General features: G+C 30.2%; 1 long non-coding RNA gene across 1 annotated transcript in view; it reads right to left on the minus strand.

The window, feature by feature from the left end:
- The window catches only part of LOC129914385 (uncharacterized), a 50,538-nt gene extending 33,867 nt beyond the window's left edge, over positions 1–16,671 (minus strand). The window contains exon 1 of the long non-coding RNA XR_008772180.1: positions 16,563–16,671. This is a non-coding gene — a long non-coding RNA (uncharacterized LOC129914385). The remainder of the gene's footprint in view (positions 1–16,562) is intronic.
- Between the last annotated feature and the right edge of the window lie 416 nt (positions 16,672–17,087).

The raw sequence follows: 17,087 nt of genomic DNA on the forward strand, positions 1-17,087 counted from the left end.
AAAACAAGCAAAGCTATGCAACCCAGGAAGGTTACATAAAAACTTGTTTGTATAAAACAAACAAAAATAATAATAAAGTATAAATTCTCTGCCAGTTGACACTATCACTGAAGCAATTTCGGTTTCCGTTTCCGTTCTAGGGCTTTTTTCGTTCGTTTGTTTATTTGTTTGTCTACTACTCTCCTGCCACCACCACCACAACCAATACCGGCAACGGCCGTATACCAGCTTACCATAAGAGCTACAAAACTACCTTTCTCTTCGCCTTGTACTTCCATTGTGCATTGAAATTGGAATTTTATTGCACAAGTGTTAAAAAGGACTAATTTAGTGCATCAGTTAAAATTGCGGTGAATACTTATATACCACTGAATGGTTTCACTTTGGGTTTTTGACGCAACATGTGCCACGTTCCTCTGTAATATTCAGCGAAGCAAGAATTTTTTGTTTTTGTTTCATTTTTGTCTTTTGGTTTGCTTGCGTTTTCGTTTGTCACGATGTGTCGCGTCGTGTACAACAGTCATATCCTTTGCCTTGCTCCTTTTTCTTCTTTGGTTGTATATATAGTACATACAACCAACAACGATGAGGTGAATTTATTAGTTGGGTGCATCCTTTTCCTGGAGGGGGTTTCTTTTTCTTCTTTTTTGGTTTTGGTAGCAAATTAGTTTCCTTTTTAGTTGATGAATAATGTGTGTGAACAGGTAACGCGATAAGAAACTCATGTAAAAGTTATCTCTGTGGGTTTTTGTGTTTTCATCGTTTGTAAGGTGCAGTGTAGCGTGGTATTTGTGCCCTGGGTCACATCGTGACATGCAGTTAAACAAATTGTTGAATTAATAAACAATGGTTTTGCTACGGTTAATTGTCAAGGGTTAAAGTTGGGATTAGATATTATGATAAACAGACTTATGAAGGGAAAAACAGTTTGGTAAAATTAGAATTATCAAGTGGGAGAGTGGTTGGCAATTTTGAAATAACACTGGAATTTTTGTTATAGTGGCAAACTGCACAGAACAAAGCTAGTTTTCCCATTGTAATTGTTAATATGTTATAGATTTTAAGTGGCGCCCAACGTGATGTTATATTCTTTACCAATTTAATTGATGATCCTGCTACTTATCTCCGTGTTTCAGTTAGATAATATTACGGAAAACTATTGATCGCTGTATAGGGTTGATATTGATTAAATTGACAACATAACTATACGGCATTGATTTTAAAATTTTTTAAATGGCGCCCAACGTGAAATTGCATTTTCTGTATATAAACTGTTCAAACTGGGTTTTCAAGCTTGAATATGGATTGAAATAAGTGATATATTTATTTGTGTTAGGCTAAGTGTGTTTTTATTTTTAGATTTTTTTCAAGTGGCGCCCAACGTGAGTAAATTTTAATAACTATGTACATATTTTGTTGTTATAACAATAACTCTATGCTAAATGTCTTATCTAAAAAAAAGTTTCTTAATATTGTGACCAACGTGAAATTTTAAAATATCTACTCAAAGGCTTTTAGGCGTGAACATGATTAGATATATGTGATATATTTATTTTTATCAGGCTAAGTCTGATTGTACCGTACATTTTTTTTTCAAGTGGCGCCCAACGTGAGTTGAATTTAACAATTACATGTTTTGTTGTTATTAGAAAAACTTTTCTTAATCTCTTATCTCAAAAAAAAAAAAAAAAAAAACTCTTCTAAAATGGCGCCCAACGTGAATTATATTTCTGTAAAAAGTGGGTTTTCAGGCTTAAACCAAATGTGATATTGTCTGTCTAGGGCCCATTTAGCCCGTAAAGTAAAGTTTTTTTAGATTTTAGTATTTCCTAAGTGGCGCCCAACGCAGAAAAAAAAAAACAAAGCTTGGAATTAGGACATTTCAGCAAGCAGGTAAGATTCAAGAACACAAAATTGACAAAACATCCTAAATAGGTATTGAGTACCAAGGAAGTCATAGTTAACACCTCTATTTTTACACTTTTGAAGTCCCAACTTTCTTTTTTTTTAACTTATTATTATTTTTCTTAAACAGAATAAAATAAAAAAAAACAAACCCTCTTTTCGTAAATTATATTGTTTGTCAAACTCTGACACCTACCAACGACACGGCGAACGTTTTGATTATTTCCTTTGCCAAATACAAGACAAGTTATTAGTCTTGAATAAAAAAAGATACTTGAAAATAAAAAAAAAAAATAGGTACCTTGACACACAATAACAATATCTATATACATATTTCTATGTTTTGCTTTCACAAAGTTTAACAGGTCCCTTCATAAAATTTCACTTAGGAACATTCTGAAAATATTTAATAATTTCCCAGGCTTCTCTTGTCATGTTTTTTTACACCCTCATGAAATAGTCTTTGATTTCATATCCTTAAAATATAAAAAAAAGAATAAGAAGATTCTTCAACACTTAAATAAAAAAAAAAAAATACTCAACTTCTTATCACAAATATTATTCATAATTCAACAGTGCTGTGCTAAATTGATTGACAATCGATGAAACTATAAGTCAAAGATAACCTGGTTTATAAACAAACTGCATGACCGACAGTGATATTTGTATACCGCTAACCTGTAATTTTAGTTATCTGTGCAAGTTCAGTGGAAACTAGAAAAAGGGTTTTGGATACGTCGGTAATACAGTTCATTTTAAAACAAATTAAGTTAACGTAAAGTTCAGCAAGGAGCTAACTTCTTATCACAAATATGTATTATTCTAAATTCAAAATTGGTGCAGTGATAAAATTACTATCGACAATCGATGAAACTCCATAAATAGCAAACTGCATGACCGACAAGTATTTTTGTATACCGTTTAAAACTTTAACTGGCCGGGCATGACAACAAGCTACAGTTTTGGACATGTCGGTAATGCAGTTCCAACGTCAATGCATTCTATAAAAGCAAAGTTTGACAAAATGTTATCTAGTTTGAAATCTGAATTTCCAATCTGAGAGTCCTTGGAAATAGGAGATAATGCGGGTAACAAATATTTTCACCCAACACTGTAACTTTTGAAAAGCAGGTCGTTCGGTTGCCCACGGTGTGGTTTTTACATGACAAGGTATCCAAATCCCCCCCCAAAAAAAAAGAAAAGAAATAAAAAAAATCACCTTCACCCATCATCAAATAATGAGGTCCTGAAAAACGAAACCCATGCTAAGGCTCAACCACCATCCAGAGAGAGCACAATAGCCGCTGTGGCGGTCGTCCTTGTCAGAATCCCAAAAAAATATAAAAAAAAAAAGAAGGAAAAGGAAATAAGGGGGCTGTTTTATTTTTCTACTTTCTAAAGTTTAATTCAAAGAACGTATTTCATTTCACGTGATTTCACTTTGCATAAAACCACCGCGGGTGGTTTATGATGTGATGGTGTTGAATCTCTCTCGTCGTCCTTCCGTGGCCATTGGATGGTGGATATAGAAGAGCTGGCTGTTCTGATAGTACACATCGTAATAACGGTAATTTGTTTTATGATTTCTATATTTCTATGCAAACCTATACGCATGGTGTGGTCGCATTACATTTAGGTACATCAGAGGGGTACACACCTCTGTAGGTACAACTTTTGGTTTTATTTTTCGTTTTTTTCTTTTGTGGCACATTATTTAAAGGAAGTAGAAGGACTTTTTTTTTATATGTTTTTATGTTTTTTTTTTTTTTTTTGTTTATTTTTAGGGGGAATGGGCAGTGAGAGAAAAATAAGTACGGTTCAACTGGCAGCGGGTGATGTGTGTTATTTTTTGTTTCTCACTGGGAATTGGATTTATAAATATTTCATACAACGCTTTTGGGATTTAATGAGATTTAAGTTGGAAATTTAAGAGCTATATAACGATGCATTAAATTTACATTTTCTTACGATTTTATAAAAAGAAAATGTATTTCAACAATCATGAAATAGCATTTAAAGCAGAGACGTAATAAAAAAGGTTGACAAACAGGAAAATCGTTTTTTTTTTAATTATGCGTGTTCTTAAAATACTTAAAATTTTTTAAGACGAAGAAGACTTGAAATTTTCAAAATTATTTTGGTTTTAGGTGTTGATTTATTATGTACTTATTATGATATATGGCATATTTAACAAACCGATAGGAATCGAACATAAGTCTCAAGCCTGTGGTCAAGTTTTTAGCAATTTCAGGAGAAGTTGCCGCTCAGGATTGTCGCGACACAATTCAAAACAACGCAACAAAACGCGACACAACGCAACACGATCCACATCAGATTTTACGAGACATGTCGGTTTTCTTGCGCCAACGATAAGATTGACAACTTGGGCATGCAATTTTTCTCTATAACGGCTCAGGGCCTCATAAAGTGTTGCTGTTGATATAGTTTCAACGGAAAGACGTTCATACAGTGCTGTTTGAAAAAATTTGGTCAAACATTTTATTTCTCTTCTCAGTTCTTAGATTTCATTAGAGGTATATGATTTTTTTGCGATAGGCAGCAAAATATGGTTCAAATATTTCAAGACTTTGGTAGATCTTAAAACCGATAAAACTGAACCTTTCCATATGTAGCCAAAATTGTAACAATGACAGTTTTTTTTTTTTAATTTTAAATATGATATTAATATTAAGCTATAAAATAAGCTAAAACTTTTAGGACCAAAAATTACATTAGCATTTACTTATCCAGAACAGGAACACAGGATGCTCCTGCATCCCCATGGAAAACCTCTCGGGCCAATTTCTCGGCGATGTGCAGCAGTAATAAAAGCAATAGAAGGCCAAACAAATTATTATAATTAGACAAATTAATCTTTCTGAAAAGAAATAAAAATAAAATGCATGACTGGTTCGCACAAACTTGCTCCTGGAGAAACTTATTAAATGTATATATGAAAAAAATAATAAAAAAAAAAACATAAAAATCGTTTTTCAAAGGAAAAACAACATTTTAAATTCAATGGAGCTCCAAAACAAGTATGCAATCTTATTCCTTTTATTAATAAGCATTTACAAAAAAAAATATTTTCAAAATCTTTAGAGCCCTTTAAAAAAAAAAACAATTTTCTATAAATTGTAGTTTGGGATGAATTCCCAGTTAAAAAAGGTCCTATGCCAGGTACCGTTAATATAATTGAATCATTTATTTGCAAAACATGATAAGTCCACTTTTTTTCAAAATTCGTTTTTTCGACTAAATTTGTACTCCAGGGATAACCACGTCTGTCTTTAAAATATCAACTATCTACTCCATCTATATCCGATTTTACAGCTACGCGAAATATTTTTTTAGCATCAAAAACAGAATAAGTCCCGGACTTATCATCTTTTGAAAATAAACAACAGCTTCTTTTTATGTAAATGGTATATTAGATTAATGGCTGAAAATCTTAAGTTTAAAGCTACTTTAAAGTTAAATTAGCAGTCCGGACATTGTATTTTATTCTCAAATACAATTGTTTGATAGACTGGGGCTAAAAGCAAAATTGCATATCCATTTAAAAACTAATTTCACATCCGTTTATTTTCAAAGTATGATAAGTCCAAAAGCGTTTTTATTTTTTATCTTTTGAGCTATCGCTCCAAAAATTAAAAACGAAACGGTATTTTGTAGCTAGGCAAGAGTTCTACAGAATATATTTTTTATAAATTTTTCTACGCATATCAAAAGAAAATAGAACGTTTTTTTCTTCTCCTGAAAAATTTAAAATCATGGACTTATCATGTTTTGCAAATAAATGATTCAATTTTCGAAAAAAAAAAATATATTATTCTTATATAACTTATCTAAAAACTAATACCTACTTAGAGCCCTTTTTAAGAAAATCAAACTTTTCCGAAATTAATCATTGACAGGTGCCGTTGTTTTATAATAAATAATCTCCTCAGGAAATTTCCAAAACAATTATGAATCAAAAAATTTAAGTTTTTTTGTTGTTCAAAAATGGGTTTTTCGAATATTTGAAATTTAATTTAAACGCTTCTATGTTAAAATTTTCGTTGAAATTTTTACGAAAAATTCAGCAAGTAAGAAAACGGTTTTTATCAAATATACAAAAAAAAACACTTTTCTTGAGACCTTTTTTTAGAAAGATGATTCATATTTAGAAAATATTGACGATGCAAATAAAATGCACTACTGGGTTGCACGAACTTGCTGTTAGAGTTCAAGTTGCATAAATTTCTAAGACTTTTTATATAGAAATTTGGAAAATGTAGGTACTACATAGGTACAAAAAAAAAAAAAATAAAATTCGTTTATAAACAAAAAAAAAAAAAAAAAAAAAAAAAATAGATAAAAAAAATCTGAAATCAAATTGCCCTCCAAAACAAGATTGCAGTTTTGATAGATATATATTAAGATGCATTAAAAAAAAAAAATTCAAAATCGTTAGAGCCATTTTTTAAAAAACTAATTTTTATAAATAATTGTTTGGAAAAAAAGCTTTAAAATAAAATTGATATGGCATTTTGTAGAAATCACTGATCAACATCTAAAAACAAAATTTCAAAAGAATTCAATGTCCCGTTTTCGAAAATTTGATTTTTCAAAAAAATAAAATTAAACATTTTTTTTTTAAATCCAAAAATTATTTTTTTTTTTGAAATTTTGTTTTTGGTTTATATTAAAATTATATAAATGCTCCTTCACAAAAAGTTTCGTTGAAATCAACAAAAGCGCTTTCGGAGATAATCGGATTTGAAAAAAAAAAAATCGGTTCTATGGCAGGTACCGTTAATAACACGGTGTTACAAAAATGAGGTTTTAAAATATACGCGGGCGGAGACCTATCAGGTTTTGTAGAACTAGTCGCACTGAATACGAAACGGTATTTGAAAATCCCCTAACACCCCCAAAATCTGGAGTTACGGGCAAAAAACGGAATTATTTTATCAGATTTTTCTTTTTTCAAAATATTTTTAGTTTTTAATTGTTTTTATTTTTCAATTTTCTCATAAACTAGAAGACATAGAAACATATTGTTTTCACGGCTCGATAAGGAATCAATTGAGGCAGTTTTCTGTGTGAGTAACTTTTTTACTAAAATTCACAGTCTGGACAAAAATAGTATAAAATGAGTTTTAAACATTTTTTTTTCGCCTATTTTTAACTTTGAAATTGATTATTTCAAAAACTATTGGCTATATTATATTGATTTAAAAATTAAAATCAAATTTACAATTTTGCGTTTCGGAAATGGTATCATTTATTACTGTAGGTGTTGCCGTTGTTTTTTTAATATTTTTTTTTTATTTTGATAATTTTTTTTTAGAAAAATACCTCGATTAATTGGGAAATAGATATAGTTTTAGAATATATTTTTTAAATAGCATGTTGTTTTGAAAACATATACTTTAAATTGATGCCGAAGTTGGGCAAATGACAAAAAAAAATTGAATTTTTGAACTTTGACAGCTTATAAATTCTAAGTGGTTCAACCGAGTTACATGTTTTATACATTGTTTAAAAGGTATATTCATCTTCTATCTAAAATATGTAAAAAATTGTCGAAGCTAGAATTTTTTCAATGGGTGAAGGTCCAAAAAACCGTTTTTTGCCCGTAACTCCAGATTTTGGGGGTGTTAGGGGATTTTCAAATACCGTTTCGTATTCAGTGCGACTAGCTCTACAAAATCTGATAGGTCTCCGCCCGCGTATATTTTGAGTGTTACACCGTGTAATGATTTTTTTATTAGAAGATAGACCTTGTCATAAAACTTACATTTGAATTTTTTAAACAAAATCGTTGGAGCAGTTTTTGAGCAATTTCAATTTTACTAAAATTGGTAATGACAAGTACCGTTATTTTTGGTCCAAAAAAATTAATTCGAAAAACCCCTCTGGAGAGCCGCCAAATAAAGTTTACAGACAGACAGACTGACAGACTGTTGATTTACACTATTACAATAAATAAAATTAAATTCAGCGATAGTTCAGGAAAGAGCCTATCTTTAGAACCAAAACCGGCAATAAACTTGTTTCAAATCTCAGAAGCTTCATTTAGATTAAATTTAATTATAAATTTTAAATCTTGTATGTATTTCCCATCTGATTGCCAAACAAGCAATAAAATTTTACAAAAAAAAAAAGAAAAAAAAAGTGAAAACAAAACATGAAACAAGGAACAAATAAAAAATAGAAACTTGCTATGATTTGCATACTAATCATTCCCTGATGGCCTTGATCTCAACAAATCCGTCTCCCCAAATAAGGATCAAAAAGTCATTGTGACAACCTTTAGTCTAAATATCTACATACATATATACACTCGTCTGTATTATACTTATACACATAAATATCTTTATTCTCTCATCCTTGGAGTAAAAGCGCAAAACACAAATTGACTCCAAACATATTTTCAATTACAATCCAAAGTTATATTATGTACGTATGTAGGTTTACTTTTTTTTTTGTTTTTTTATATATATTCTCTCCCAAATGAACAGAAAGAAAAAAAAAGAAAAAATAAATACCAAGCCAGCAATAGCAACAAACAAGGATCCTTCGTTCTGATTACTAAGCTTAACATGAATAATATCAGTTCCACAGAGGAATTCCCTCGTTTTTTTTCTTCATTTTTTCCATCCTTATTTTCCTCTTGCTGTTTTCCAAAATCTAATGACAACGCAGAAGGACTCATATTTCATATGTAATCTATTTAAGAACATACACATATTATTATTATTATTATTTTTTTTTTTGTGAGATTGCCTTTAATCCCACACCCCCTCCCTCACATCACCACATTTTATCCTCTTATAGCTGGGGTACACCAAGGGGACATGCAGACATATGTCAAAAGTCACAATAGGAACATATACAAAGTACTGGAGGTGATTTTATGAATTTTAAAAAACCTAATTCTAGACAGTTTTATTATCGTAAGGATAACGGAAGGGGGGGGGGGGGGAGGAAGGTGAAGGTTTTTCCAAACCAACAAACACGAAGAAGACTAATTCGTTTTTCATGAGCCCGAAAAAGAGTTATTAGCCATGCATGCAAAAATTTGTGTGATGTCAGAAATGACTGCTGACTTCTTCAAGATATTTCCTCTTAAATGGTGACGATGACGTCGGTCGTCGGTTGGTTTGGCGTTTAACAAGAGTCGTCCTTCACCAAACAGCAGAAGCCAGTAGCACAGCATCAAGCAAATATGTGTGTAAATGTGTGTTCCCATTTTAGCCGATTGATATGATGTGAAGACATACACAGTCTTGCCTGTGCCTTGTGCTATAGCAGGTCTTCATCTTTGTATAGAAATTTCATTTCTCTGCGCCTTTATGTGAAATGCGAAATCTGTTGCTGACAGATAAGGAATTTCATATATAGAAAATAAATCTTTTGTTGTTGCCTCACAATTTTGTCAGACTTATACCCAGAATCTGAATCTGGAGGAGGGGTAACTTTGCACCCCCCAAACCACTTATACCTACTTAAGGATCTTTACTTTGGTATATTTGATAGAGAATATAGAAAAGATGACAAAAGGAGGGGAGAGGCTTTTTCCATTAACCTAAGGAAAACATAAGGCAAATGTCTTGTTAACCAAATTTAAGCCCAAAAACAACAACTTTTAGAAGGTCTCTTATATATTTCTCTCTGAAACAAGGCTGGACGACAATGGACAATTGACCACGACCGAAAACCCACACGAAAGCAAAAATAAAAAAAAAAAAACAAAACAACACCCTCTCAATCTAAATGGAACACATTGTCAAAGTCATCGAAGCTGGATGGAGTCTTTCATATTCTGACCTTACTTAAGCCCTCAATTCAGGGAATCAAACGAAGAAGAAGAACAAACCTCGACCTTATGGTAAACTTCGATAAGACACCAAGGATATCACCTTATTTTGTGGTGGCAATGTTTGGGGGTATCCCCAGCCCCTCATGTATTACACTTTTTTCTTGTTGTTTTGTATACAGGGTGTCCCAAAAGTAATGGATCAAACGAAATATGCTGATAGGCCAACTTAAGGGCTCTCAGAATTTGGTAACTTGTTCATCCCAAATCCTTACGGTTTTCGATTTAATGCAGTTTTTGTGAAATTTCGAAAAATGCCGACTTTGCATCAGTATTTTTCTTCCTCCGCTCATAATTGATTTTTGTTTTTTACAATTCTTTCACTAAAACATTGCCTAATAATAACAAATAATTAATTAATCAAAATATTTTTTATTTCATACGCCATTTCGCTGCAAATTAATTAACAGTTCCATGTTTTATAAAAACTCAATTTCTTTCTTTTATTTCAGAGCAATACCCTGAAAAAAATTTGCATGGTGTGATACTGGTTTATTATTTTAAAAACTTGCCGTGTTATTGCAGTTTTCAAAAATGCATAAAAGTTTCCAAAGTTGTAATTAGAACAAAAGATATTACAATTTAAATGCAACAAAACAGGGCTTTTCAGAGAAAAATAACAAACAAAAGTCGAGACTTTTATTCAAAAAGAAATAAACAAACAACAGTCGAGAAAATGTGTTTATTTTTCTTTGTTATTTTTCTCTGAAAAGCCCTGTTTTGTTGCATTTAAATTGTAATATCTTTTGTTCTAATTACAACTTTGGAAACTTTTATGCATTTTTGAAAACTGCAATAACACGGCAAGTTTTTAAAATAATAAACCAGTATCACACCATGCAAATTTTTTTCAGGGTATTGCTCTGAAATAAAAGAAAGAAATTGAGTTTTTATAAAACATGGAACTGTTAATTAATTTGCAGCGAAATGGCGTATGAAATAAAAAATATTTTGATTAATTAATTATTTGTTATTATTAGGCAATGTTTTAGTGAAAGAATTGTAAAAAACAAAAATCAATTATGAGCGGAGGAAGAAAAATACTGATGCAAAGTCGGCATTTTTCGAAATTTCACAAAAACTGCATTAATTCGAAAACCGTAAGGATTTGGGATGAACAAGTTACCAAATTCTGAGAGCCCTTAAGTTGGCCTATCAGCATATTTCGTTTGATCCATTACTTTTGGGACACCCTGTATATACACACCCACCTTTACACAAAACAACAGGAAAATAAGGAATGAAGGGGGGGGGGGGTGGTGGTTAAACTGTCAGGAAAACTTTGTTTTGGGGGAGTATGTTGTTTTTGTTGTTGTTGTTGTTGATTGTTGGTGTTGTTTATACGATGACGCCTTCTTCTGGTAGCAGTTAATATAGACGACAACGCGCAGAGAAGAGGAAGATACGTGTGTTTTGGTAGAAGGCAGAAGGGATATCATGTTAATATGATTTAATTGTCTTATAAAATAAAGCTGATTATGCAATCAAATTATTATTGTGCGAAACACCATCTTCAAGGCAAAGGCATAATATTTTCGGTAGTTTGAACAAAGTAGAAGAAGAAGAAGTGTTAAGGGCAAATTACCGGGAAATTGATTTTGTTAGAAATTGTTTGGTTTTTTTTTTTTTTTTGGTTTTAATGGGGATTTGGATTTTATGGAGAGTGCATGTGAATTATGATTAAGATTATGGTGTTAGTGACAATAGGGAAGCAGAACAAAATACACCCTCGTTCTTAGAACGGCTTAACTCTCTTACATAAGTGTAAGAAAAACGTTACGTTTAAGAATCTACCTACATAGGATTCTCCATTTATACAAATTGTTGGTTAAAGACTAGTAAGACTTGTAGATTTCGAAAACTTTGAAATCAAATTTTGGCTAATATTGATAAACTTTACCCAAAACAAGTAAGTTCAACCAAAACTGGGTTAATCTCAATTTGAAGTTTCAATAATGACTGAAATTGATGAACCAGCTGAAAGCGATAAGTTTAAGATGGTAAGCTCAAGTAAAATTGATATAATATTACCTTAAAGTGTTAAGATCAGTCAAAACTGGTAAAAATTACGAATATAAAAATTAAAAAATATTTGCGTTAAGATTTTTATATACGAAAAAGTTACGTATACACCACAGTGAATTTCTTAATTTCCTCAAATTTAATAGCTGACTGAAAAGTAAAACTGTCTGAATTTTTTTGACCGTTAATTAATCGAGAATTATACGGTCGTAAAGTCAAAATTTTGAATGTACACAAAAAAAAATCTTAACCCTCTACTGCATACGAAGCCAAATATGGTTTTGTCAGTTTGAAAGCACTTTTCTCTTCTCTGTCACAAAAAAATGGTAAAGATTCAATACAATCCTCTTCTTTGTGTTTCTGAGAACCCATAGAGATAGTTTTTTAGTGTGTCCGACACAAAATATACCTAGGTGTATTTTATGATCACAGATGAGTCGATCAGTCGTGTGCATTGAAATCGAAAGTGTAGAATATATTCATACTTTAAGTGTTAATTACTGCGTTTCTTTGGAAAGTAAAGTGGAATTAAAAATTTATTTAGGATCGATTGTCTAATTGTGTATGCTATGAACCAATTTTTATTGAAAAAAAGTTATTGGCCTGGTCTTGGGAGGGCAAAAGGTAGGGAAGCCATATTTGGCTTCGTATGCATTCAGGGGTTGTAAATCTACACAATATGTAAAACTTTTTTGTTGGAAAATTTTGTTCCTTTACATTGTTATTTTGCTTGGAAGCTATGTTTTATTCAGAAATGGAGTCCCTTCGCTTTTAGAGACATTTTTCACATGTTAACCCCATTTCCGGCGGCGTAACCACACAAATTTCAGGGAAAGGGGGGCTCACCTATAATATTTTTCAATAATTTTATTACTTCTTAGCTTTTGTAAGATCTGGGAGTGGGTGAAAATGTTGGAGCAAGACTTACTTCGACAGTGGAAAGAATGTGAACCAGAAAAAAATATATTTAACGGAAAAAACAAATTGCTTTTCTCAGTTGCATGGCTTAAAATGAGCCAAATTTGAATTAATTCTTAACTTTTTGTAATGCAATGTATTTGTTTTACATTATTTTGTTTTTAAATGATAAATATTTATCTTTTGATATTTTTAATTGTATTCTTTACATAATCTGAATAAATAAAATTAGTAAAATTTCTTACCCTTAATGCATACGAAGCCAAATTTGGCTTATAAACAAATTTTTTAAACAAATTAATTAAAAAAAAAATTTTTAATGAAAACCGTTTTGAAACAACCCAAAGAACCCATGTAAAGCATTTTTTAATTTTTTCGTCCGCTAATATTAATTCATGCAGTAGAGGGTTAAATCATAAAAATTAAAAACATAAAAAATAGGTCTCCATTTTGTATACCTATACAATTATTAAGGATTCTTATTTTATTTTTACAACATACCAACTAACTTAAGGAAAATGGTGGACAAACAACGATTTTTGGTATAAGTAAAGAACTCGAAGTCAACAAACGACAGAAGTTTAAAAAAAAAAAAAATTATTTTGGGGATTCTAGGAGACTATGGAGTTTTTCGGTACTAAATTTGTTTTTTGAATATTTCCTAAACGAAGGGTAAGCAAACGCTGGTTTTTGGTATTTGTAAAGAACTCGAGGTGGACAAACGATAAAAGTTTGAATAAAAAAAAAAACAAGTAATTTTCGGGGTACAAAATTTGATTTTTAAACTCAAGGTGAACAAACGACAGAAATTTGAGTTTTTTTAAAATAAGTTATTTTTTTTTTTTGGGATTTTAGGGGACTTTGAAATTTTAAGTAAAACATTTTTGAATATCTTCTAAACGTAAGGTGGGGGCATTAGGTGGCCCACGATTGTATGGGAAAAATAATTTTTTTTTTTTTAAAGTCGTCGGGCCAACCCCTTGTTTGGTTCCACATCCTATTGGTAACATGCTGATGAATTTTCAGCCTCCTATATTATATAGAAAAGGGTGCTGATCGACATTGAAAAATTGTAATATTTTGGTAAAAATAAAAAAAACAATTTTTTTTTTTAAATTATTGTTAGTTAAAAATAGCTTGAAAGTTGTTTTTGTTGTAGTTATTCTGAAAGAACATCGAAAGAATAATTTCTGGCGCCACTTCCAAATAAATTTAGTCAAGAGTAGTTAAACCAGACTTTGTATTTGCACTTTTTGCTTATTAATATATTGGCTCCAATTTTTTTTTTCGAACAAAATTTTTATATGCTCTAGATCAAAAGATATAACGTGTTTAGAAAAAGAACATCTTTTCACCGTTATCTCAGGATTTTGAATACGAAATTAATTAAAATTTTAGTTTATTTAATTACCTATCTACAGTATGAATTTCATTCATCTATCTATTAAAACAAAAAATTATGATCAATTTATTTTTATAATACATATGTACTGTACATATTTCAAAATTCATATATGTATAGTAGAGTAACTAAAGCAAATTATTAGGGAACCCTAATTTTAAAATTTTTAACAAAACCATTTTTTTGCTTAAATTTCATAAAACAAATGATAGCAAAAGATTCTCTAGGTAATTTAAGGAAAATATTTGAAAGGCAGTAATGGACAATCTTCCATCGTTTAAGCGATAAATGCAATTTTCTAACATTCTGACCTCAAACACAAAAAAAATATTTTGAAAACAACGGCAACACCTACAATATTTTAAAATACATTTTTAAAAAGCCAGAAGCTCATTCTTATCTCTTAAATTTAAATCCACTAAATTTAATCAAGACTTTTTGAAAAAATGGTCCTCAAATTCAGAATTAAAAAAAAAAAAAAATGTTATTAGAAAAATTTAAAATGACTTTTTTCCAAACTTTTTCTAATAAAATATGAATTTATTTAAAAAAAATTTTTGGCCATAAATATTATCAGTTAAATTTCGAAGCAAAAAAGGTAAAATATATCACACTTTTGAAAAAAAAATGAAAAATTACTTCAATTTCAATGGTTTTTTTTTTATTAAAACTGAATTTTTGCATTGAAATAATTAATTTTCTTAAAGACTGTGGTAAATAGGAATTTTAAATTTTTGCTATTTAACTTTCAACAGTAAGGGTTATTAAATGAATAAAAAATAATTTTATGTTTAGATGTTGAACTTAAAAAAAAAAATAAGTTAAATTTTTTTTCAAAACTTTTATTAAAAAAAGTTCTTCGAAAATGAAATACTTTTTAATTTTTTTCATAAACCGTAATACATATTGACATTTCCTTTTATAATTTGAAATCATAATAAATGCGGCCAAAAAAATTTGAAAATAAATGCATTTAATATTACGACCAAGTTTAAAAAACGACATGTTAAAATTTTTTCAATAATTTTTTTTTCTTCAAAAATCTGAGTTCAATTACCATTCTTTCAAAAGCCGTTCATTCAATTAACTTAATTTTAATTTTACATATATGACTAAGCTTCTAGCTTTTAAAAAATGTATATTTGAATATTGTAGGTGTTGCCGTTGTGTTCAAATATTTTTTTTTGTGTTTGAAGTCAATTAATAAGAAAATTGCATCTATCGCTTGAACTATGGAAGATTGTCCCTCACTCCCATATATTTTTTTTCCTTGAATTTCCTAGACAATCTTTTGGCATCAATTAATTTATGAAATTTAAGAAAAATTAAAAAAAAAAATTGTTTTTGTTCACAGAAATCTTCAATTAAATTTAAAAAATCAAAACTTCAACACCGGCAATTTTTAATCTATAGACTTTAAAGTATTTTTAATTACCGACGTTTGAAAAAAAAGATCATCAAAATCTAAGCTGTTCGGCCGGGTTCCCTAATATTGCCAATTTTTGAGCTTTAGTTACTCCACTTATAATGAAATCTTGAAAAAGACGTTTCAATCAATCGAAATTTTAAAATAATGAAATCTTAATTTCACATTTAATAAGAAATTCAAAATTTTGAACTTCTAATCAAAAATGATCTTCAAAATTCAAGCCTAAAATATTTCTATGCACAAACTGACTATAAATATGGCTCACGAAGATAGAAATAATTTAGTTTTATAAAGTCAAGTTAAACTTAGGTACATAAAATATTTTATTTCCAAAAAAAATTGAAAAAATCAAAATTACGTACAAAACCTAAAAATTGAACTGTTGTCAGCACCCTCTTCCGCATAAGATAGCGAATGAAACAAATTTAGGGGATGGCCCGACCAAAAATCGAAAAAAATATTTTTTGCACCACCCTAGCTGGGCAAGCAATGATTTTTGATATGTGAAATGAACTCAACATGGAAAACCAATAAAATTTTGAATTTTTGAAAAAAAGTAAGAAAATTGTTTTGTGAATATCTCCTAAATGTAGGTATATCTCCCAAACGATGATTTTTGATATATTTTTACAAGTCGTTGTACGATTGCTTACATGGTTTTTGAGTTATTGAACTTTCGACTAAAATAAGTCTGAAGTTATAATTTAAATCAACTTTCAAGGTCAATACTTATTGCCACTTGCAATCAGTATTTTAGTGTAAGTATGATATAGAGGCAAATTTTTGCCAGACAAAACTTCTGAAACAATGAACTAAAATATGTCACTCCACCCACTCTAAAGTCGCCTTATTACCTCAGAACATGAACAAACTAAAACAGAACTTCTGTTAAAGATAAATTTTCCGTAAACTCAATTAAGCTTAAACTTAACTTAAACAAAAAACTTAAACAACTTGAAAATGCAAAGGTGTCCAAGTCCAAGGAAGATGTCCAATAAAAAACAAAATAAAAAACTTACCTTATTCAATCAACGCCATTCATAGTCTAAAACTCCATTCAAAGTAAATAAACTCGAATTTGAAGAAACCATTAGCAGCAAGTAGCGCAGCAGAAAAACTGAATAAAATACACCGAAGCACCAAGTAGATAATCAAGTCAGTCCGTCAGTCAGTAGGAATATAGTTGTGCAAAAGCGAGAAAGAAACGTTTTGTCCATCTCTTGCCCACACGGCCAAGACAAGACCCCCATAATCATCATCATCATTATCATCATCATGACAATTTGACAATTAAAAAACTTCACGAGGCAAAATTACATCAACTTGAAGTGAGCTGGTATAAACTTTGTGTGCGCTGGCTGCGCCTTGTGCCAAAACATTCATTTCATTCAAGGATTCTCCATCACTCTGTATCCATTCATTTTTTCTTCAAGAAAATGAAACTGTGTTGTAACACAGGAAAATAAGAAACTATAAACTTAAGTACTAAGTACAAAAAAGAAAAAGGACGAATTACCTAGTTCTCCTTCTTGTTTCTGTTATTT

Source organism: Episyrphus balteatus, chromosome 3 (genome assembly GCF_945859705.1).
Source record: "Episyrphus balteatus chromosome 3, idEpiBalt1.1, whole genome shotgun sequence".
Classification (NCBI taxonomy): Eukaryota; Metazoa; Arthropoda; class Insecta; order Diptera; family Syrphidae; genus Episyrphus; species Episyrphus balteatus.